The sequence below is a fragment of the Saimiri boliviensis genome, chromosome 2 (assembly GCF_048565385.1).
Source record: "Saimiri boliviensis isolate mSaiBol1 chromosome 2, mSaiBol1.pri, whole genome shotgun sequence".
In the NCBI taxonomy this organism is placed as follows: Eukaryota; Metazoa; Chordata; class Mammalia; order Primates; family Cebidae; genus Saimiri; species Saimiri boliviensis.
The window spans coordinates 195,024,284-195,048,290 of NC_133450.1; the positions used below are offsets into that span (position 1 = coordinate 195,024,284).

A 24,007-nucleotide genomic window follows, 5' to 3' on the forward strand; every position below is an offset into this window, starting at 1 on the left:
AATTTATATTATTTATTTCTACATAGTCTAAATAAAGGCGGAAGGGGCACATTTTAAAGAATTCTCATTTATATAAAAGTAGGAAGAAAGACAGATAGTCTACTATAGCAAAAATATTCAATGCTATATTTTCAAATCATTCTTTAGTTTAAACAAGACATTTTTTAGGTAGACTGCCTTGTTACTATGACATTTATGAATGCTGGAATTTTCGTGTGTGATTTACCTTCCTCATTACTCTGTAATTGGTAGAGAATATTAAAAGAAATTTTTTTAGAAAGGAAAAAAAAGAAACATACAACAATAGCCAGTTATTCTGCTGTTTGAAACCAAACGGCAGTCTGAAGTCTTCAGAAGCAAAATCATATTCTTTTAAATAATATTATAAAATGTTTCTGCTTCAGATATCCATCTACAAGTTTTCATTTCACATGACCCTGTTCATTTCTGCTTTGCATTTAAAGCTTTGTACATAGCCTTGGGAAATCACGTCAAAATCACAGAGTCTCAGGAGGGAAAAGGAACGATTAGTGTATAATATGCACAGGGAAGTCATACCAAAGAACTTGGCAGTTATCCTAATCAGCCATACTGTCTTTTACCTCCCTGCCCTGCTGTGGTGTTGCTTCTGCCCATGAAATGTTCTTGCTGTCATCTCCTGGATAGGTTCTGTTTCTTTTTCAGGACTCATGACTGGTATTGGTTCAGCAGGCAGCCTTCCCTGGCCGTCCCAGCCTGATTACGTGTCCTCTTTGCTTCCGCTTGTCCTGTGACTCCATCACAGCATTCTCTGGGTTGTGGCTGCGTCTGCTCCTCTGTCTTCTCTGTGGGAGAAGTAACCCTCTGATGGCCCGGCTGCTTTTCATCTCTGAGATGCCAGGCCTGTTCCAGTGCTCGTCATGCATGATTTGAGTAAATTAAATGAACGTAGGTGAGTGACTCCTTCCTTGCTCTTGAAAGGGAGAAAGGGGCACTCTGTGGAGTCAAGGCTGAATATCTGAGTCCTGAAACATTTTTCTGTGATGGTAAAATGGTTTTCTTTCTCTTTAGTCATTATTTGGAATCTTTCCATTATTAAAATATGGATACTAGGAGAGAGAGGTCTCCTGATTTCTTTTTTCCTGAGTTCAGGCATCGGGGAAGTGTTTCAGATAGCCGAGAGTAACATTGGGCAAGGGGCACATGGTGTTAGATGGGGAACTGACGGGTGTGGGTGTGGGCTGCAAGGCCTCTGACGTTCTTGTGTGGTACTGAGGCTAGGTTGAGAGGCAGTGGGCCTGGCATGGGGTTTGAATGACAGGGGAGTGGAGGGACAGTGCAGTAAAGGCTGCAATGGCCTGCAGAGCTGGCTGGGTAGACGAAGGTGACATAGGCTAAGCCATTCAGTGACTGATACTAGGCCCTGACCAAGATCAGAGACTCTAGGTCAGGAGTTATACCAGCAGCTGCAAACATGAGAAGTTAAGCCCCTGTCATAAGATGTGAGCCAGTGCTAGCCCAAGGACAAGCATGAGGTCAAGGGTCCCCTTTGCCACCCTCCCCAACCCTGACAGCCTTGTCATATCATACCTCTTCCCTAAATACCTGATATTATCTTGAAAAGAGGACCTGAGAAATAAAAGCTAGCAGGAGATTAGACACATTTTATTCAGAAAATACTGAATGTAACCCAAAGAGACTATTCATATTGTTAGCCATTTTAAAGTTTAAAATAAATAGGAATAAAAGTCATGATTACCATTGTTAGTTATTTTCACTAAGGTTGGGGCCTGAGATAAACAATGAATTAAAAATTTCATATTTCTATGCATTCAAGTTGAAATATGAGTTTTTTATTGCAAATGTGTTTCACATTTATCCCCAATTTAATTTTAAGTTGTTACAACATAGGACTTATCTTTGGCCATCCAAAGCCTAGCAGGTGCCTGTCCTGTCCCATGAATTTAGTTTTGCCTTTGATATTTTATCTAGTGTAATATAGACTGTACATATAACAAGCCATCTATAGAAGCAGTATTTTATTAATATCTTCTTAATAGGCTTGCAAATCCCTGTGAACTTTGTACATTTACCAACAGCTCCCTTTAACACGTGAATGTCAGAAAAGTATAATAGCACTTTTAAGGACCACAGTACTCCCACTTATACCAAAAAAGTAAAAAGGAGAATTGGGTCAATTATCTGTTATTTAGGAAAGCCATCATTTTGGTCAATTTATACACAGTTTCCTTTTAAAAACATACACATCTGCCTAAACAGGAAACAGCTGTCTTCCTACTACCTGTGCCCCAGTGAAAAATTGCATGGATGGATGCCAGTGCAGTTTCTCCAGACAATACATATTCCTATTTTTTCACTGAAATTATCCAAAAATGAAATGGTGAGTCTGTGAGGAAAGGGAGAATATATGTGTTTTCAGAAGACCTTAAATAAATTATTCTGCTGATCATTTTTGGCCTGATTTACAAAAGGAAAGTGAAATAGAAAATTGAAGCAATTATCTGAATCATCCACGTTCCCTGTCTCAGGCACCACATCTTTTCAAAAGAGGCTGGTTAAAGGATCCTTTATTTAGGATCCTTTAGTCTTAGATTTCTCCAAACTTCTGTCAGAACACAGGCTTGGCTTCTCTAGCTAGATGAACTAGAGCTAACAACAGTGTTTCATTTGCAATTGTGGCTAAGGAGTAAGGAGTCATGGTTTCATCAGCACACGTGACTCTGGAGCTGCGCCCAGGAATAAACTTTTCAGAGATTTCGTCACGTTTAAAGGATTCTTGCAGTCTAAGATAGTCCAGGGCTGTGCATGTGCTGGTATTCTTTTTTTTCTTCCCGGCTTTAGTGAGGTATAATTGATGAATAAAAACTGAACGTGTGGATATTCTTCAACTCTGGAAAACGTTGGGCTGTTAGTGATGATTCCTGTCCTTCTGAGTTATCATCCTATATAACATTGTCTATTCACATAGCTTTGGAATTTATAAAATGCTCTATCATGTCATTCAGTCCACACTCTTAGAGCTCTCTATATGGTTTAATCTCCTTTCCCACTAACTACCTGGGGATGCTACGTTTTAGAGGTGCTTTAAAATTAGAACATATCTTTTTCTTTTGTATCTCTATGCTTTTACATATTTTGTTTTCCCATCCTGTGTCCTGATCTTTCAAGCCTTATTTCCAGAATCACTTTTCCTGTAATATTTTTCTGACTTTGCCTTGCTCTCCTGTCACCCCAGAAAAACGTGGCACATTTCTTCCTCTCCACTGCTCTAGAATTTAGTAACGCTTACACTATGAACCTGTCACTTTGCATGCAAATGTGGTTCCTGTCCTGCACCCGGTGGCATTGTGAAAAGATAAGCTGAGATTGGAATTCCTTCAGGGAAATGGTTTCATCCCATTTGCCTTTGCATGCCAAGAACTGACAACAATGCCTGGTGCATATTACGTTATGCCATGAAGGATTTTCTTTTAAAAGTAATTACTGAGATAGACAGGATAAACCATTTAAAAAAATAATTAACCTTAACATTATTATTTTTATATCAAAACTTGAAGACGTGGGAATTTAAGAGATCTGCTCAAAGATTTAATGCTGACACAGGGAGGGGTGGGAATTTGCAATCTAATAACCTCACTCCAGGGAGAAGAATGGTTTTTCTGCCTGGGGTGTCTTCCCATTGGTGGAAGCCATACCCTTCCTCCGTCCAGCTTTCTGAAATTTAAAGAGCCACATGCTTTCACTGCTGTCTGTGAATTGGGTGTTTCAAATGGGAAACAGAACACGTACAGATTGTGAGAACCGGCTGGAGCTAAACTGCCTGTACTAAAATCTCAGCTCTTACCTGCTGCCCTTCGCCTAACTTTTCTGTGCCGCAAATGTAAGATGAGGATAAAAGCGTTCACATCCCATGGTGTAAAAAGTGTTCAAGGAGTTTATGTAAGTCATTAGGATAGTGCTCAGCACACTAAGTGCTCTCTGTGTTTCCAATTCTTCTACGTGTGTTGTTGCTAACAATGGGGAAATGAAGAATTCCTTAGTCAACCTGAAGCTGGGCGGATGAAATATTTCAAATCGAGGAGTGAAATGACAAAAGTGTCCTTGGTGAGGAAAAGGTTGAGAATCATTGTATGTACTGTTTGTCCCTCTGGCTGAACTTTAAAGATCATCAAGTAAAATCAAATACTCAGGCAGCACACAAATCAGAAAATGTCTCATTTCTGGGAAAGATACTGATGGAGAGATACAAGCAGATTTTCTAGTTGCTGAGAACAGTTAGGCAAAGAAATAATATAAGCAGACGTTATTTCGAGCAAATCCTCCCTTTACAATAGTCACTAGAAAGCTATTAAATATGTCTGCCGATCAAAATTTACAGCAGAACCCACAGATAAGATTCACAGCTTTTTGCTTTGGAAGGGACCTCCTGTGGATGCACAAGAAATCTTTAGAGAAATATTACTTTGCTGAGCTATGTCTTGTTTAAGCGATAGTCTGCATGGTGAGGATTGTTTTGAAATTCCACAGAAATAAAGCGTAAGGGTGATACTATAAAATTCAAATAAACTGAAACAACATGCCAGTTTGGGGACTCAACAGGGCATTTAGGAGTCCCACTGGTAAATAACATGTCCAGATTAGGCAATTAAGTCAGATTCCTCATTACAGATTGGGGAAATACATAAAGGGAGTACTAGAATTGAACAATACTAAATGGGGTGTTGCTAAATCCTGTTGTGTGTTTGTGGGATCCCTGAGTTAAAAAAAAAAAAAAAGCAAATGTCCTCAGGATCAAGAAAGAAATGGAGACTGCCTGTTGCGGATAGTTAAAAGGCAGCATGGATGAGGAGACACATTTGACAAAAGTCAGAGAATCTAGTTCTTGTCTCAGTTCTGTTTGTTCTTAGCAACGTGATTTACGAAGTTCGATAATCTCTGAACTCTATTTTTTAAATTGAAGGTTATAACACCTGTCTACTTTCTTTGCAGTCTTGTGGTGAGAATCAAATACAACAATGGATGTGAAAGCAGTTCTGAAACGTTAAAGTGTCAAAAAAATTCAAGTTGTTCCTAAAGATAATTTTTAAAGCAAACTCCAAAAGCACATATTTCCCATATACAAAGTCTACATTTCTTATTTGAAGAGAGATCGAACATGGGTTACTTATGTGCATAAGAGGGATCAAGTAAGAAAAAGGAATGGCGCTAGGAACAAAATGGTTTGTGTTTAATAAGTGAGCAAAAACAGTTGTGTTCTGTTTTTCTCTGAAATGCATCCTGAGAGTCTACGTAATTGGAATCTTCCGACTCTCAAATGAGCAGAGAACATCATTTTTGAAGAGGCCTTGCCTAGTATGAATTCTTGGGACTGCACCCTTTAGGCCTTGAGGGAAAAATTGAATGGAGGGCTTCAGGTTCCATTAAGAAGCAATTTTCCTCTGGCTGAGTAACTCAGGATAATCCTGCTGTGACAGTAGAAACCTTGCCAGCCACCCCAGTGGCACTGTGAAAAGATAACCTGAGCTGCTGGGCTTCTTTTTCAGATGCTATGCTCCTGACAAAATTAGGAATGGGGCCAGCGACCCCACGATCTTTGTTAGACAGTATTATTTTTCATCCTGAAAGAGAAGCTTAAATCCCTAACTCAGGTCTGTGTGATGAACTGCATGGTAAGAGTGGGGTGGAGTAAGAAGAGATGGATGATATATTCTACATGTAAATTACGGACTTTGCTTTAGAAATAAGCTCATTCACAGTCTTACCAATGCAGAGGCATAAATAATCAATGGTCCTTTCATAAACCTGGAAACTTTTGAAAAAGGTGGCGTGAAAGCATGTCCATAAACTCTTATACATTAACTAAATAAAATTATCAAAAGAACTAACGAAATGAAAGAAAACACACATAGCACTGAAATTAGAGATTTCGCCAGTTACAAATATTTTAAGACTGTCAGTTACAACATACCTTAGAACATCCTCAAAGATGATCCTAGGAAGCACAGCAACTTACCTTTTTTGGCAAATGCTATTGGTCCCTGACCCAGATACCCTTCACTGAGCAGGTGCAATCTTCCCCTGGTTGGCTGCTAAGGACTCACGGCTTTTGTCTTCATCCAAATCCTCTTCCAGCCCCAGACCCCCACCAGGATAGCTAGGGACCATGACTGATTGACCCAGGAGATGAAAGGCTGGCCACCTTGCCTAAAGATGCAATCAATTCTGAGGTGCAGATTTTGCTGCAGAGATTCCAAAGGGACTAGGTTGGAAGTTACTCTCCAGCTCAGAGTCAATGTCTGGCTTAGCTTTCCTGCTTTTTCTTTCTTCTGCTTTACTGATATCTCTTGAGAATTCTCTCAACACTTTCAAGAGAATCCCCTCCTCAGTCTCTGCTTCTAGGGAACTAGATTTGTTGCTGTTGTTGTTTTAGATGGGGTATCGCTCTGTCCCCAGGCTGGAGTGCAGTGATGTGATCTCAGCTCACTACAGCCTCCACCTCCCGGGTTCAATTGATTCTCCTGCCTCAGTCTCCCAGGTAGCTGAGACTACAGGTGGGAGCCACCACTTCCAGCTAATTTTTATATTTTTAGTAGAGACAGAGTTGTCTTGATCTTTTGATATCATGATCTGTCTGCCTCAGCCTCCCAAAGTACTGGAATTACAGGCGCCAGCCACCTTGCCCAGCAGGAACTAGATGTTTTAAAGACATAACAATGATACATTGTTGTGGAATGCAGGTGAAAACAATTCTGAAAATTTTATCGTATCTTCCAACTGGGAGGGTCCAGGGATTAGATGTATGAATAGGCTATGGGAAGGAGGGGGAAAATTCATTTTAGAATTCTTTCCCAAAATAACTATTGTATCCCAAGACAACAGTGGTTCAGTCAGAACTACTTATTTTTCTCTGAGATGGTTTTCTAATAGTGAAACTGATCTGGGAAGAAAACCTATTGTAGTATATTTATCCATTGCTGAGGAACAAATTACTACAAATTTAACACCGTAAAACAGCACACAGTCTGTGGGACGGGAATCCAAGCATGGCTCAGCTGGGTCTTCAACTTCAGGGTCTCTTACAGGTCTCTTACAGACATCGATCAAGGTTTTATATGGGCCTGGGGCCCCATTTGAGGCTTAACTGGGGAAGGATCCATTTCCAAGCTCATGTGGTTGTTGGCAGAATTGAGTTCTGTGGGCTGTCTAATGGAGGGCCTCAGCTTCTTGCTGGCTGTTGGCTGGGGGCCGTCTTGTTTCTTGCCACATGAACCTCTCCAGATGGCAGTGTACTTCATCAAAGACATCAACAAAGGGGGCTGCTAGCAAGAAAAAATCAGAATCGAATGCAACATAATCATGGATCATAGATCCTGCCCACACTCAGGGGGAGGAGATTACAGTGGAACCAAAAGCACGTGGAGATAGGGGTCTTTGGAGGCCCTCTTGGAGTCTGCTGCCACACCAACTAATTTAGGGCAAGTGAAGGTCTGGAAATGAGGGTGGACCATTTGAAGGATGGGGGACTATCTATTTAGAGCCTTTTAGCAATTGTAGGTCATTAATGGTAAGAGGATTAAGGAAGACATGCATGAGTTTTGTCACATGGTAATGTGATGGAGCTTTTTTTTTTTCCACACAAATTCTTGTCTATATGGCCAGCTGAATTAGAGGTGGGAGAGAACTAAGGGCCCTGATGTTGGAAAAATATTTTCTCCAAACATAGCCGAGTTGGTCTCCATGTAGCTGATTTCAACAAAAGTATGGAAAACGCCTTCAGGAAAATGTGCTTTGGCTGCAGCATTCTATCGTGCCACCTTGCTCCCCACACTCTGGAAGCCACTGAATAGCAGAGGTGATGGTATCAACCTACATCATCACCCTCCAGCACACCTCTCAGAAGCACTACTCACAAGATGTCAGGGAATAATCAAGAAAGTTGAGCGTTAGTGGAAAACCTCTGATGATAAATCGGAGATGAGGAAAATGGAGTCCGTTATACTTAAAACTTACCATCCTCACATCCTGGTAACAAATGGGATTTGCACATTCTACAGCAATAGTGTGAAAAACCTAGTTGAAAAGCACATATTTAAAGAATATTTATTCACGGCAACAAAATAAAATTTTATGTACTATTTCAGACCAATATTAAATATAATATGGTATTTGAAATGAACATGAATGCAATATTAAATAATGAGCCATAGAGATTTTTGTTAAGAAACTGAATGAATGAATCTAATAAAAGAAAAACATGCTATTAAAGCATTTAAAGTAGTAATGAGAAAATTTATCATTGTTAGAAGTGGAATCATTAAGATATGGTTGAGAAAATTACCTAAAACCCAAAAAAGCTGTAAAATATTTATTTTTTATTATATATATATATATATATTATTTATTTATTTATTTTAAGTTCTAGGATAGTGTGCAGGATATGCAGGTTTGTTACATAGGTAAATGTGTTCCATGGTGGTTTGCTGAACCTATCAACCCATTATCTAGGTATTAAGCCCAGGATCCATTAGCTATTTTTCCTGTTGTTCTCCCCACCCCCACCCCCAACTCCCACAGGCCACAGTGTGTGTTATTTCCCTCCCTGTGTCTACGTGTTCTCATTGTTCAACTCCCACTTATAAGTGAGAACATTCAGTGTTTGCTTTTCTGCTCCTGCATTAGTTTCCTGAGGATAATAGTTTCCAGCTACATCCATGTCCCTGCAAAGGACATGAACGCATCCTTTTTTATGGCTGCATAGTATTCCATGGTGTATATGTGCCACATTTTCTTTATTCAGTCTATTATTGGTGGGAATTTTGGGTGATTCCATGTCTTTGCTATTGTGAATAGTGGTGGAATGAACATGTGTGCATGTATCTTTGTAATAGAATGATTTATATTCCTTTGGGTATATGCTCAGTAACAGAATTGCTGAGTCAAATGTTATTTCTGGTTCCAGGTCTTTGAGGAATCACTACACTGTCTTTCACAATGGTTAAACTAATTTACAGTCTCACCAACAGTGTAAAAGCATTCCTATTTCTCTACAACCTTGCCAGCATCTGTTGTTTCTTGACTTTTTAATAATTGCCACTGTGACTAGCATGAGATGGTATCTCATTGTGGTTTTGAATTGCATTTCACTAATAATCAGTGATGTCAAGCTTTTCTTTGTGTTTGTTAGCTGCATAAATGTCTTCTTTTGAGAAGTGTCTGTTCATGTCCTTTGCCCACTTTTTAATGGGGTTATTACTATTTTTATATGAATTTTTTTAAGTTCTTTGTAGATTCTGGATATTAGACCTTTATCAGATGGATAGATTGCTAAACTTTTCTCTCATTCTGTAGGATGCAAGGTTGATTTAACATATGCAAATCAGTAAATATGATTCATCACATGAACAGAACTAAAGACAAAAACAACATGATTATCTCAATAGACACAAAAAGGCCTTTGATCAAATTCAACATCCCTTCATGTCAAAAACTTTCAATAAACTAGATGTTGATGGACCATACCTTAAAATAATTAAGAGGCATATATGACAAACCCACAGCCAGTATCATACTAAATGGGCAAAAGCTGGAAGCATTCCCCTTGAAAATTGGCACAAGACAAGGATGCCCTCTCACCATTCCTATTCAACATAGTATTGGAAGTTCTGGCCAGGGCAATCAGGTAAGAGAAAGAAATAAAGGGTATTCATATAGGAAGAGAAGTTAAACTGTCTCGGTTTGCAGATGACATAGTCCTATATCTAGAAGGCACTATAGTCTCAGTGCAAAAGCTCATCTTAAGCTGATAAACAACTTCAGCAAAGCTTTAGGATACAAAATCAATGTGCCCAAATCACTAACATTTCTATAATAATAGACAAAGAGTCAAATCATGAATAAACTTCCACTCACAATTGCTACAAAGAGAATAAAATACATAGGAATACAGCTAGCAAAGGAAGTGAAGGGCCTCTTCAAGAACTATTTTTTAAATTTATTTTTTATTTTTGTAGGTACATATGTTTATGGGGTACATGAGATTTTTTTTGCATTTTTCTTTTTCTTTTTTTATTGCATTTTAGGTTTTGGGGTACATGTGAAGAACATGCAAGATTGTTGCATAGGTACACATGTGGCAGTGTGATTTGCTGCCTTCTTCCCTCTCACCTATATCTGGCATTTCTCCCCATGCCATCCCCCCCAACTCTCCACCCCCTGCTGTCCCTCCCCTGTTACCCCCCAACAGACCCCAGTGTGTAGTGCTCCCCTCCCTGTGTCCATGTCTTCTCAGTGTTCAACACCCACCTGTGAGTGAGAATATGCAGTGTTTGATTTTCTGCTCCTGTGTCAGTTTGCTGAGAATGATGGTTTCCAGGTTCATCCATGTCCCTACAAAGGACACGAACTCATCGTTTTTGATGGCTGTGTAATATTCCATGGTGTATATGTGCCACATTTTTCCTGTCCAGTCTATCATCGATGGGCATTTGGGTTGGTTCCAGGTCTTTGCTATTGTAAACAGTGCTGCAATGAACATTCGTGTGCATGTGTCCTTATTGTAGAACGATTTATAATCCTTTGGATATATACCCAGTAATGGGATTACTGGGTCAAATGGAATTTCTATTTCTAGGTCCTTGAGGAATCACCACACTGTCTTCCGCAATGGTTGAACTAATTTATACTCCCAGAGATATTTTAATACAAGCACACATTATGAAATAAGCACATCATGAAGAATGGGTTATCCATCCTCCCATTTATCCATTGAGCTGTAAACAATCCAATTATGCTCTTATTTTAAAATATACAGTTACTATTGACTATAGTCATCATTAGTTATAAAAATGATTACAAAGAACAGATAATGGTGATTCAACATACCATGTGTTCCAAGGGAAGGGAATAGAAGAGAATGATAATTTTTTTTTTTTTTTTTTTTTTTTTTAGAAAACAGAAATATATATATATTTTTTCTGTATTGAAGATGGGTCTTAATCTGTCTTTAGGACTCTCCATGTATCAGACAATTTAATGAAAATCCACCAATACTGAGCCCTATTCTGATGAGGTTATTGTATTTCAAAGACAAAAAGTGAGCTGTAGAAGCGTACAGAGGGTCAGGGACACATTTCCTAAAAGGAAAAATAGACTTATGGTTGATTCTCAGTCATGAAAGATGCTAGAGTGTGAAACAATGTTTTGAAGAAAAGTAAGTTCTCTCTCCATAAGATTTTTTTTTTTTTTTTCCGTTTAAAACCTGATCACCTTTGCAACTTTCAAGGAGAGAAAAAAACAAAAATTTTTTTTAGACATATTCTAAATAATCAAGGGGAAAATCAAAATAATGAATTTATAAAATGGGGAAATTGAGATACAAAATGACTAAATAGTTACTCATTCTAAATCCATTTTAGCAACAAATGACATCTAGAATGTATGGCCTTTCAGAAGTATACAAGGCTATGCATACCAGGAGGTTTATATGTGGCTATTTTAAATCAAAACAACCTATTTAGCACTGTTTCTCATTCTGTTATTATTCATTTAGATTTAACTGAGAACAATTACACCATTGGATTGTATTTAAATCCATTGTATATTATAAGAACAATTTAAAATCCATTGTATTTTATAAAAACACACCATTGTATTTTATAAGAACAATTACACCATCGGATTGTCTTATTTTCATATTTATCTTAAAATCTCTCTTATTCTGAATTGTGGGAAGTTTGGGTATGATCTGTTCTCCGCCGTTTTCCTCAGATGTGATTCTTCACATGTAGGGGTTTCTTTTCTTCATTGTTGCATTTATACAGGTGAATGACATCTTACTTAGGTAGAAAATTCTTACATTGCAATCTTTTCTCTTAAAAGTCCATAGACATTGTCAGTTCACTAAATTCTAACTTCTAGTTTTTCCGATGAGACATCCTGTGCTTTTATTCCTTGTTAGAAATTTCTACTTTCTGCTGGCATTGGGTAGAGGTTTATCTTTTTAACCAGGATATTTATGCTGTATTACAAGTCTAATTTGGTCAATCCTAAAATTCAGTGATGCCTTTCAATCTGAAGCCTCAAAAATTTCTTAAACTCAAATTTCTGTTTAATAGTTTTCTAATTATTTCTCTCTTCTGTTTTTATATAAGCTCATCCGAATTTGTTATCAGTATTATTTTCCAAAGGCTGCTGTAACCTATTACATAAACTAGGGGCATAAACAACAGATTTATTCTGTAACGTTGCTGAGGCCTGAAGTCTGAAATTAGTGTGTCGGTAGGGCTGTGCTCTGCTCTGCAGAACCTGGGGAAGAAGCCTTCCTTGCCTCTTCCAGCTTCTGGTGGTTGCCAGCAATCCTTGGCGTTTTTGTTTTTGGCAACATAACTCTAATCTGCCTCTTTCTTCACATAGCCTTCTTCCCTGGGTCTTCTCTGTGTCTTCAGATTTCTACAAGGACACCAGTCATTGGACTTATGGCCCACCTTAATCCCTAATGATGTCTTCTTAACTTGATTACATCTGCAAAGACCCTATTTGTATATAAAATGATATTAACAGGTACTAGAGGTTAAGACCTTAACATATCTTTTTGAGGGACGCCATTCAACCCACATCATCCAGATCTCTGTCCTCATGATATCTCTGTGTGAGATACCTCTTAGACTTAATCTATTAACATTAAAAAGGTTTTCATTTGATAAAAATACTTTTATTTTGTGCTGTGATTGAATCTCAGGTGTTCTTAATACTTTTGCTAAAAGCTGCCTGTTCGCAAAGTTCTGCTTGTCCTGCTTCTCTGTAGAGGGTCAGAGCTCCATAGCTGTGTCTTTTTTCTTCATCCACTCACTTCTCATCTTTTGGCATGGGGTTCCACATAAGCTTAGTATACCATAGATTCCACATAAGGTACGTAATTAGAGCTCTGATTCTCAAACTTGGCCATGCATTGGGAACACCTGGTGAACTTTCAAAACATTAAGGGTTCTCCCCCACGTGCTGAGATTCTCATTTAATTGATATGGGTTGCCTGGGTAATAGGAATTTTAGAAGCTCCTTGGGTGTTTCCAATTTGGAGAACCACAGTGACAGAGCTTTTCCAACCTCAGGGCTGGAGTTGGCTCAGCTGCTGTGTTTCGTTTCCCTGAAGTTCCTCAAGAATTTCCCTTTCTTTCTGGGATCCTTAGAGGTCAGAGGAGCAACATCTCTCCAGGTTGCCAGGTATTATAATTCACATCCTTGGGCTTCTTGCTGCCATCCCATTCTTGTCTCCATCCAGAGGGGAAAAGGTTGTATGTTTGTTCTTTTCATCCAGACATCAACAGAGCCCAATAACTTACTTATAATCTTCAGACCCCGACTGGTGGCTTTTGCACTCCACATTGTTGGGTTGAAAGTAAGACGTCAGGACCCTGAGGATGTGTTTAAGTGATTCTCTTCTCTCATTCAAATGTTTAATTTTTAAGGGTTTTTTTTCTGATTTTTTGATTTTTTTTTTGCTTTTATAATGCAGTATTTTGCTTCTTAGGAGGGATATTGTCTTAAATGTCATGGAAGACTCTACCTGAAGTGTTTTTGTGTGTGTGTCTTTTCCTTATTACTTTTTCCAAAGGTTATTATAATATTTAAATCTTGGTATTAATCTTGCAGGCTGCCATCTTTCCTTAAATGTCTCATTTGCTCGTACTTAGAATTGGGTGATGGTAAATCTGACTGCGTTATCTATGGTGGAAGTTAAGATTTCTTGACTTCCAGGCTTTCTTTAAGGCAAGGGGAAGAAACTGGTTATTTGGTTAAAGAACACCTGTATAATAGAAAGAGGAGGTGTGTGTTCTTTAGCACCAGCATCCAGCTTAGTTGCCTTAGTTCTTTTCAGGTTTGTGTGTGGCTAAGTATAATGCTTCAGGCCACCGGAGGCCATCAAATGAGAGGGACAAATTATTTCACAAATTTCTGTACATAGACTTTGGTGTACTGTCGTTTTTAGCCTTGTAAATAGTTTCTGCTTTGCCACATTGCCCTTTACTTGCTGCACTGCTGAGTGGATCTGCTTTTTCCTTCCTGGATACTCTTACTATGTGTGCTCCAGGCTGGCTTTTTTTTGCTATGCCTCATCTGCCAGGATTCTTCCATTTACCTCCCATTGCTTATTGTTGGGTACTCATTCCTTCAGCTGTAGGCTTATATTTCTTTAACATTCTTCTACTATCATGAAGTATGAGAGGGAAGGAGAAGACCTATTGTCTCATATCAGAAACATTATAGTATCATTGTAATGGCTATACAGTATTTAATTTTGCTGATGTAAGATTTATCTAGTGCTCTGTTGGAAATCAATTTCTCCCTATTTTTTTTAAACAACTATAAACAATTGTACAATAAACAATCTTAGAATAAAATCTTTTGCAGCCAATTCAGATGAAAACTTACAAATGTAACTATTAGGTCAATTTAGGGACATTTAAAAATATGTTAATAAATTAGGTTCACATCTTTTCAATATGGATTGCATCAATTTACAGCTCCGATTCTCCAGTGTTGCCTCCAACACTGGATAAAATAATTATTTTCTTAATCTTTTATTGTTCTTTAAGTTAATAATTTGATCTCATTTTAATATTATCATTTCGAAAGGATTAACCACCCTATGTAAATAGCATTGGCCTTTGCAAACCAGTTACTGGCTGTAATTTTACCTTCTTATAGGCTCCTTGTAATGCTTATCAGATCTAAATGTATTGATCTCTCCCCCTTCTGAAACTCCATAAGATCAGGGTCATTATCTTCATGGCTTTATTCCCTAAATTTAGAAAAAGTATTTGTAGGTGCACAGTATTTTCTAAATAAAAAATATGGGATAAAGCAGATTCATGAAAGCATTTTTAAATTGCTACTTCAGTTTATTACAAATGACTCAATATTAAGTATTTCATTTTTGCTCTAATTTTTATAACCCAACCTACTCTTCAGTCTGGACTTTTCATTTGTATACAGTTAGAAATACAACCCAAGCACCAGAGGGTTTGTAAAATAAAGGACTCTCTTTGGTAAAGAGATTTATATCTGTGAAAGCATAGAGGACCTCTGGTAATTATTGGGTGTATCCCAGAATTCACCCCTGTAGCACTGATTTTATTGCAAGAATATGCATGCTTAATTTTTTTTTCTTTCAGCTCTTTAACCACACACTGATCCTAGGACTTCTTTTCCTGTGATTTTTTTAATGATGGGAGATGGAACTACTCACTCTCTACAGATGTCAGAGAACCAGACTTGCAGACAGGTGGAAAAAAACAGGTGTACAGAAATCCAAGGACTATTAACATATCTAATTGAATAAGTGTTGGTAGTTACAAAAGTAATTAAGAATAAAAGAAAGCCTTGTGAAGCGCCTAACAAAAACATTGCTGGTAATCACTGCCAACTTAAAGCTCATTTTGTGAAGCTTTCTAAAAAATGGGATCATTCGATATTGAATATTACCTTTTGTCTTGTAATTTACATGGGTATCTTTAATGAACAGCTCGTTTATAGTTCCACTGAGTTTTTCCTGTGTGTGGTGCAGGCATCTTTGAAACAGCAGTATCAGCAATTTAGAGTCAGCGGGCTTCCTCCTGAATATTTATAGGAAGATTTCAAAAGTACACTTACCAATTTTGTTTAAGTTGTCTTTATGAAATTACCATGTTTCATCCTATACTAGAAACATTCTTCTTTTATAATAAAATAAATGGAAAATTTTCCACCATGGCTTCTTTGTTAGAATTTTCATATTGAGTCCCATGAATGATTCCATGTAACATTTTATTACTATTTTTCTAATTATAAGAGAAGCAGGTAATTATTGTAAAACAAATGAAGGATATTATTTAGATTAAAAAAATATCACATATGCTACAGCCACATGGAGAGCGTGTATTATACATATACATAGTGGTGTATCTTCTACCAGTGTATTAGTTTGTTAGGGCTGACATAACCAAGTACCATACATTGGATAGCTGAAGCAACACGCATTCATTGTGTCACAGTTCTGGAGGCTAGATGTTTGAGTCCAGGTGTTGGAAGTGTTGCTTATTTTGAGACTTCTCTCCTAGACTTACAGGTAGTCATCTTTCCCTGTGTTTTTGCCACATCATTGTCCTGCTATTATTCGCCTGCCTGTGCCCTCGTATCTTCTTTTTAAAGAGTACCAGTCATATTGAATTGGATTTCAATCGAAAGACCACATTTTAACTTAACTACTTCTTTAAATACTTTGTCTTCAGATATACATTCTGAGGTCCTGGGGTAAGAACTTCAACATGCGTGTTTTGGAGGGATACAATTCAGCTCCTAACACCAGGCTTTTAAATGTTTGTGTGTCTTAATAGCTTTAGTGAGATGTCGTGGACCTATAAGTTGCACATAGGAATTGTATAAAATTCTATACATTTTCCATGTGCTATTTAATGTAATTTTTGACATATGTATTTACCCATGAAATTATTACCATGGTCAATATAATAAACATATGCATCCCTTTCAGAAGTTACCTAATACCCTGTAATCTCTCTATCCTCTTTCCTGCTCTGTTCTCATCCTTAGAAAACCACTGATCTACTATATGTTAACTTGCATTTCCTAGAATTTTATAAAATGGAATTATATACACATAGCATGTGCTTTTTTTGTTGGGGGGGTGTCTGGTTTTGTTCAGCATAATTATTCTGAGATTCTGGCATGTTGTATTGTGTATTACAGCATCTAGCACAACACCTGGCATATGACAGTTACCCTCATTATTAACTCAATGAATAAATAAAGTATAAATCAATGATTATTTTAGGAGGTTAAGAAAATTGGACATTGCAACATACACAGTTAAATGATACTCATAGTTTTCATGTTCTCTCTGAAGATTTGTATGCAAGTGAATGAATGAACCATGTCTGTGGTTGAGAAAACATCTCTGATGGCAGCTTGAAGGATGGAGGCTGAAAGCAGGGGACCAATTATTAAAAATTCTTACATTATATACATATATAAATTATGTAAATAAAAGTTATTTTATACCATTAAAAAATAAAATAAAAAAATTAAAAATAAATAAAAATAAAAATAAAAATTCTGACATTATGGTTCCTATACATGGCATTTGCATATGAGAACCCATATTAAAACAACCAGTGGGCAGTTGGAAATGGGAACAAGTAGGGAGATTGATGTTTTTTGTTTGTTTGTTTTTGGTTAATGGGGAAGTAGGAGATGGAAAAGCAAGTGAGAAAATTAGGATGGGATTTCCTAAAGCTGTTAGTAAAGTTGCCAAATAACTTTATCCCTGTATGACAATACGGAAGAAAGAAAATGGATATCAGAAGAAAGCAATTATGGTCTTAAATATCACCTTTCTCATGAACATTAAGCAAGTAATAATGCCTTTGTGTCTATTTCCTCATATTTTTAGGATTTATTGGCCCTGGTGTTTTCAGACTTCCCAATGATGAACTCAGATGTGGATCCTTATTTCCTGTGCGAGAACCTTTCATCTTGAAGACTGGTGAGACTGGGAAATTCCTGTTGATTATTTATTTTGTAAATTTTCTCTTCTCCATGTTCCCTATAACCTGTTTTTTTTTTTTGAAATCTCGTTACTTGGCTACTGATACTGATATTTTTGGCTTGATGTATCTTTATATTGTTCTCTTATTTTTCATTTCTTTTCACTCTGGATAAGGTTTTCTTAATCTTATTTCCAAACTTGACTATTGAAATTTTTATTTTGTTAATCTTATTTTGTAATTTCCCAAGAGCTCTTTCTGGTTTCTTTTATTATTACTTTTTACATAGTGACTTATTCATGATTTATGAATTTCATGTTGTCTGGACCATGTGTTAGAATACTAATTAGAGTGTTTTAAACTTCCTTTCTATTCCTTGTTTTATCTCTGCTTAATTTGGGGTTACCTCCTCCCCTTTCGTTTGTTTCAGTCTCTTTTGCATGTTGTAATTTTTTCCTCAAATGTTGATTCTCAGCGGCAATTTTGCTTTTAATAACAAAGTTCTTCCTAAACACCTAATTTAATTTCTTTCAAAAGAATTATGCCTTTATCCCTTTTTCTTAACTTGGGGTAAATGCCTGCCTGTTTTCTGTGAAGGTGGTGAGCAGGAATTTAAAATAGTGGGAATGACAGTTCCATATTTGAAGTGTCAGTTAATCTTCTTTTCAGCCTCACTTCTAATTCATGGTCTACGCTGTATTGAGAATTACAAGATATTCTCTCCAGGGATTTGCTGGTTGAATAAATGTCTTCTTTGCTGTATTCTCTCCATACTTTTTTTTTTGTTCTTGTTGTTGAAACACTCCTTCCTCTTCATTAAAGTTTTAATATCCATCTTCCAAAAATTTGTTGAAATCTGTATTGTGCTAATAGCTCCCTTCTTTTATTTTTTTACTTCTTAAAAGGATACGTAATATTTATACATATGGATGGGTACATGTGATACTTTGTTATATGTGTAGATCACATAAATGATAAGTCAAAATATTTAGGGTATTCATCACATTGAGTATTAATCATTTCCATGTGTTGGGAACATTTCAATTCTTCCATTCTATTTTGAAATATATATTATTGTGAACTATAGTCATCCTATTCTGCTATCAAATATTAGAACTTATTTCTTCTATCTTACTGTATGTTTGTACCTGTTAACTAACCTCTCTTCATCTGCCTTAACCTTCCAACACCCTTTCCAGCCTCGTATCTGTCATTCTATTTTCTGCTTTCATGAGATCAAGTTTTTTAGCTCCTACATGTGGAAACAGGCAACATTTGTCTTTTTGTACATGGCTTATTTAACTTTACATAATGACCTCTAGTTCCATCCATGTTACTGCAAGTGACATAACTTCATTCTTTTTTATAGCAGAATAGTATTTCATTATGTATATATACTACCTTTTCTTTATTCATTCATGTGTTGATGGATACTTAGGTTAATTCTATATCTTTGCTCTTGTGAACAGTACTACAATAACCCTTTTTTGTCTTATTTTTGTGTTGTGGGTTTCTATGTTTTCATGTTTTAGTCTTCTTTTATCATTTTATGGTCTTGGCTTGATCTAAGTTTGACATTTTGAAGCCCGTAAAGAGGAGCAATACTGCCCAACTTAAAAATATTCTGAAAATTAAATAATATAATATATGCCATTTTAGATTAACATATGAAATACTAGTCTAAGTTTTCCATCATGTAAGAATATTTTGTAACAGATGTTTTGCCAGCTAACACCAAAGCACATGTAATAAAATCATAGCCTATGTAATATTTTATTTTCAACACCCTTGTCATAGAAAGAAGACACACTAACCACTCAGTGGAAGATTCTATAGGTTATAGGTACTTTAGAAAACTGATTCTAGTTTTCTTTCTGATGCAGTTTACCTTCTAGTCAATATCTTGAGTTCTAGCATTTCTTTTTTCTAAAAAATATTTGCAAGGAGAGATTTAAGTTGTGGCTCTAGGGAAAAATATTTCAACCTTTATTCAAACTCAAGAATATTCAACCAGTAAAGGAAATGGGACCACAGGTTTACAGCTGTAGGGACTGGATTCAACAACCCACATGACCTGGGAAGTGGATTATTTTCAGATTGTCTTGATAAGATCGTATTTTGTGAACATTTTTATTTTGATCTGTGAGATTCTAAGCAGAGAACCCAGTTGATCCCACTGATATGCTTTGTATTTGTGTCCCCACCCAAATCTAATGTTGAGTTGTCATCTCCAATGTCGGAGGAGGGGCCTGGTAGGTGGTGATTGAATCATGGCGGCAGATTTCCCTCTTGCTATTCTTGCGATAGTGTATTCTTATGAGACGTGGTTGTTTAAAAGTGTGCAGCTCCTTCCCCTTTGTTCTCTCTTCACATGTAAGACGCCCCTCCTTCCTCTTCACTTTCTGCCATGATTGTAAGTTTCCTAAGGCCTCTCCAGCCATGCTTCCTATATAGCTTGTGAGACAATTAAACTGCTTTTCTTTATAACTTACCCAGCTCAGGTAATTCTTTATAGCAGTGCAAGAATGGACTAATACATTCATTCAGACGTCTGTATTACAGAATGGTGAGATAATAAATGGGTATTGTGTTAAGCTTCTTAAAGTTGTGGTAATTTGTCATATAATAAAAAAAAATGTATCCAGTTAGATTGGAGGAGAGAGGGACAGAGTCAGACAGACAAAGTTATCCCAGTATCTCCTCTCTAGTTTTTTACCAGCAAAGCGGGCATGCCTTGGAAGTCCTTAGTAATTAGAAATGGATAGTGCATATTTTATTTTATCTCCAACACTCATAATACACACAGTCAATAGACAGTGATTAAGTAAATATGCATTAGACCTATAGATAATAATATGGTAAATTTTATTTGATTTTTCAGGATATGTACTGCCTCTCCCTTTGGTACATTTACCCTGCCTTGCTCCACTGATACAAGGCTAGGTCTATGCTATTGTCTGAATATTTGTGTCCTTCTCAAATTTGTATTGAAAACCTAATCATCAATGTGATGGTATTTGGAAGTGGAACTTTTGGTAGGTAATGAGATTATGAAAGCAAACCCCTCATAAATGAGATTATTGCCCTTATGAAAAGAGGACCCAGAAGCTGCCTTGCCATTTGTACCATCTGAGGACACAGCTAGAAAGGAATATCTGTAAACCAGGAAGAGGGCCATGACAAGACACTGAATCTGCCAGTGCCTTGATCTTGGATTTCACAGCCTCTAGTACAGCAAGAAATAAATTTCTGTTGTTTATTAAACTATCCAGTTTATGGTATGTTGTGACAGTAGCCTAAATAGACTAAGACAATATTATAACTGACAATGAAATATGAACAGAAGTAGCATTTGCCATGAGACCTGGGTGTGTGGACTGGGATACCCCTTTACCCTGGGTCCTAGAATGTAGGTACCATGAAACAGAACTGAAACTAACCTGTAATGGACATGAAGAATAAACAAGAGATTGATGTTTATTATTGTAAATGTATGAGAACCTTGGGTCATTTTTTACCACAGCATGGCTTGCCTAAGCTGATTGAGTCAATTCTTGACACATCAAGTAGAGACCTGCTATAACAAAAACTAATAATAACTGATACTGGCTCTAAGGTGAGAACTAGATGACAAAGAATCTATTATTAGGAACTAGAAAGATGGTAGTCCAAGTTATGTAATAGTGTGATATTTAATATAAGGATTACTATAATAACTTGTAACTCATGGCTTTAGGAAGAGATGTGGAAAACAATATCAGCAGTGCTTCCTGGTTACTATGACATAATTTAACAGACCATTTAACAGTAGTTTTCAACCTTGGCTATAAAGTAGAATCAACTGTGAATAAAAAAGGCTGATTAAAACTCAACCTTTTGATAAAGACCTAACCAAGGGTATGGCTTTCCTGTCCTTTGTTAAAACCTCTGAATGCATTGTGATTGTTCTTAGTAAATCGTTTTAGTTGGGTAAAAGGCTCTAAAAAATTAAAACTTAACAAGTTTCTTAAAGAAACTTGTTACACTCAAGAAATGAAAAATTAAGTCTGCTATTGACACATATTGCTGACTGGAATAAAACAATTTTAAAAAATCAAAGCTTTGAGGGTATTGAGTTATTCCACTAAAAACTTCACTAGGTAGTCCTAAAAGAGACTAAGATTTAAAACAACTATTCAGACCCAAACTTTCACATGCAGGAAGAAGACAAAAAAGCTGCCCAGTCTTTTATGCCTATGTCAGCTGTGGCCAAGGAGGGTAAGAATCTTCCAGAAGGTCAAGTCAAGAGTCAAACAAAAAACCAAAAAGAACCAAAAATAAAACCAGGATGCAGGCTGCTATTAGGAAGCAGAACTGCCTAATCAAGCAGTTATTTTCACCCTCGAGTAGTAGACTTTGACATCTACCTCTCAGGATTTTAGAATTGCTGTGAACAGGAATTAAGTAACTCTTTTCCAAATGGAAACACTTACTGTGGTTTCCTGGACTTTTGACTGTCAAGGTACTAATATGTTGGGTTTTTAGAATGCAGATAGTTTTGTGTGTGTGTGTGTGTGTGTGTGTGTGTGTGTGTGTGCATAGGTATCTGGATCAAGGATTGAACAACCGGTTCTAATGAAGAGACTCTCTTGAAGTCTTGAACTTTGAATATGATGCTAGTATTGGGTAGGACCCTGGAGTTTTATCTGTTGAGTAGGCTTAGCCTCGTGACTTGGTTTGGTTCACTGAATGTGAGTGGAGGTGATATAGGCAACTTCCAAACAGAAGTTTTAAGAGTTATTTTATGATCCCTCTGCTTTTCTATTTACCATAAAAGCTGGCAGGGTCCCAGATGGAACAGGGGTGACCTTTTAATCTGGGCCCCAGATTGAAGAAGATATAAAGCAAAGCTAAATCTCTCTCACAGTGGACATGTAAAATGAGCAAGAAATATATATATATGTTTCTCTGAGATTTCCTCTTCTTAGTCATCATCATTTTTGTCATATTCTTGCTGAAGCAGCCTAAGCTGACTGATATAGTGATCCTTTTAAATAGGTATAATTGAATACCACCACACAAATAATGCAAAAATGTAAAAATTCTGCCAATAGGAGGCCTTTTCATTTAAAAACGTCATTTTTTCTTTAATAAGAGCTGATGAAATTGACTGCAGATGTGTCACCTAGCAAATAATTATTAATGGATGTAACAACCTCTGGGGTGCCTAGAATACAGGTTGGAAGAGAGAAAATATTATTAGAATAGGTCAGGAAGATGAGATAATTGAGAGAATGAGGCAGAAGCTAGGAAGTGAAGTGTCAGAGTTTCATTACCATTTAGCACTTTTCAAATATTTCTATTTGAGAGAGATTACTGAGCAATCACAATTACTTACTAAAAATGGGACTTATCTGAAGTTGTAGTTCTATTCTTAATGCTAAAATAGGATAATCTCAAAGGTCTGAGTGACTGGTTGTAAAACAAAGAACTTTCAATTTTCAAAGGAAACAAATAAAAGCCATTTTTTTTCTTATAAAAAGTATGTCTTCTTATTAGCATAGTGAACTTGAATTTTGCATAAAATAGTGTAATCTGACCCTCATACGTAAAGTAGTTCTTTAGACAGGCACATGGTTGGTAGGTTGATGGCCGTATTACCTTGTAGATATGTAAACATTACTACCCAGAGTTAGTCAAACTACAAGGTTTGAAGACACAGCCCACAAGACTCCTCATGTATTTTTATTTTTTTGAGATAGGGTCTCTCTGTGTAACCCAGGCTGAAGTGCAGTGATGTGATCATAACTCGCTGCAACCTTGAATTCTTAGGCTCAAGGGATCCTCCCAACTCAGCCTCCTGAGTAGCTGGGACTAGAGGAACATGCCACCACACCCGGCTATTTTTTTGTTGTTGCTCAGGCTCGAACTCTTAGACTCAGGCAATCCTCTTGCTTCAGTCCCCCAAAGTGTTGGAATTACAGGTGTGAGCCACCGCACCTGGCTAAGACTTCTGGTTTCTTATGCCAGCTGCAATTTTGGAAGATTTCCAAAACCACCCTTAGGTTAGATAATTTTCTAATAGAACTTGCAGAACTCACAAAATCTATTATTCTCATGGTTAAAATTGATAACAGAAAAAAACAGAGATTAAGATCAGCAAAAGGAAGAAATGGATATATAGGGTGGAGTCTGGGAGAGTTATAAATGTGAAACTTTCATCGTCCTGTCTGGTGGAGATGGGAGGGCTTACCCTCAGGGCCTCAATGTGATAATATGCAAGTATTGTCAACAAGAGAAATTCACAACTTTGGTCCAGGGTTTTTATTTGGATGTCATTATCTAGACATGATTGTTTGATTAATTGCCCACATGTTTGAATTCAGTGTCCAGGTTGATTGATACCCCACAAAGCCTCCACCTTAAAACATATGGTTGGACTTTTGGGCATGGCCAGAAGGACCCCTCAAAGCTACTAGGTATGTCTGCCC

The 24,007-nt window shown here is 37.0% G+C and overlaps 1 long non-coding RNA gene across 1 annotated transcript in view; it reads left to right on the forward strand.

The window, feature by feature from the left end:
• The first annotated feature begins 796 nt into the window (after positions 1-796).
• Positions 797-24,007, forward strand: part of LOC141583762 (uncharacterized) — a 258,080-nt gene continuing 234,869 nt past the window's right edge. The window contains exons 1-2 of the long non-coding RNA XR_012516654.1: positions 797-931; positions 17,444-17,536. This is a non-coding gene — a long non-coding RNA (uncharacterized LOC141583762). The remainder of the gene's footprint in view (positions 932-17,443; positions 17,537-24,007) is intronic.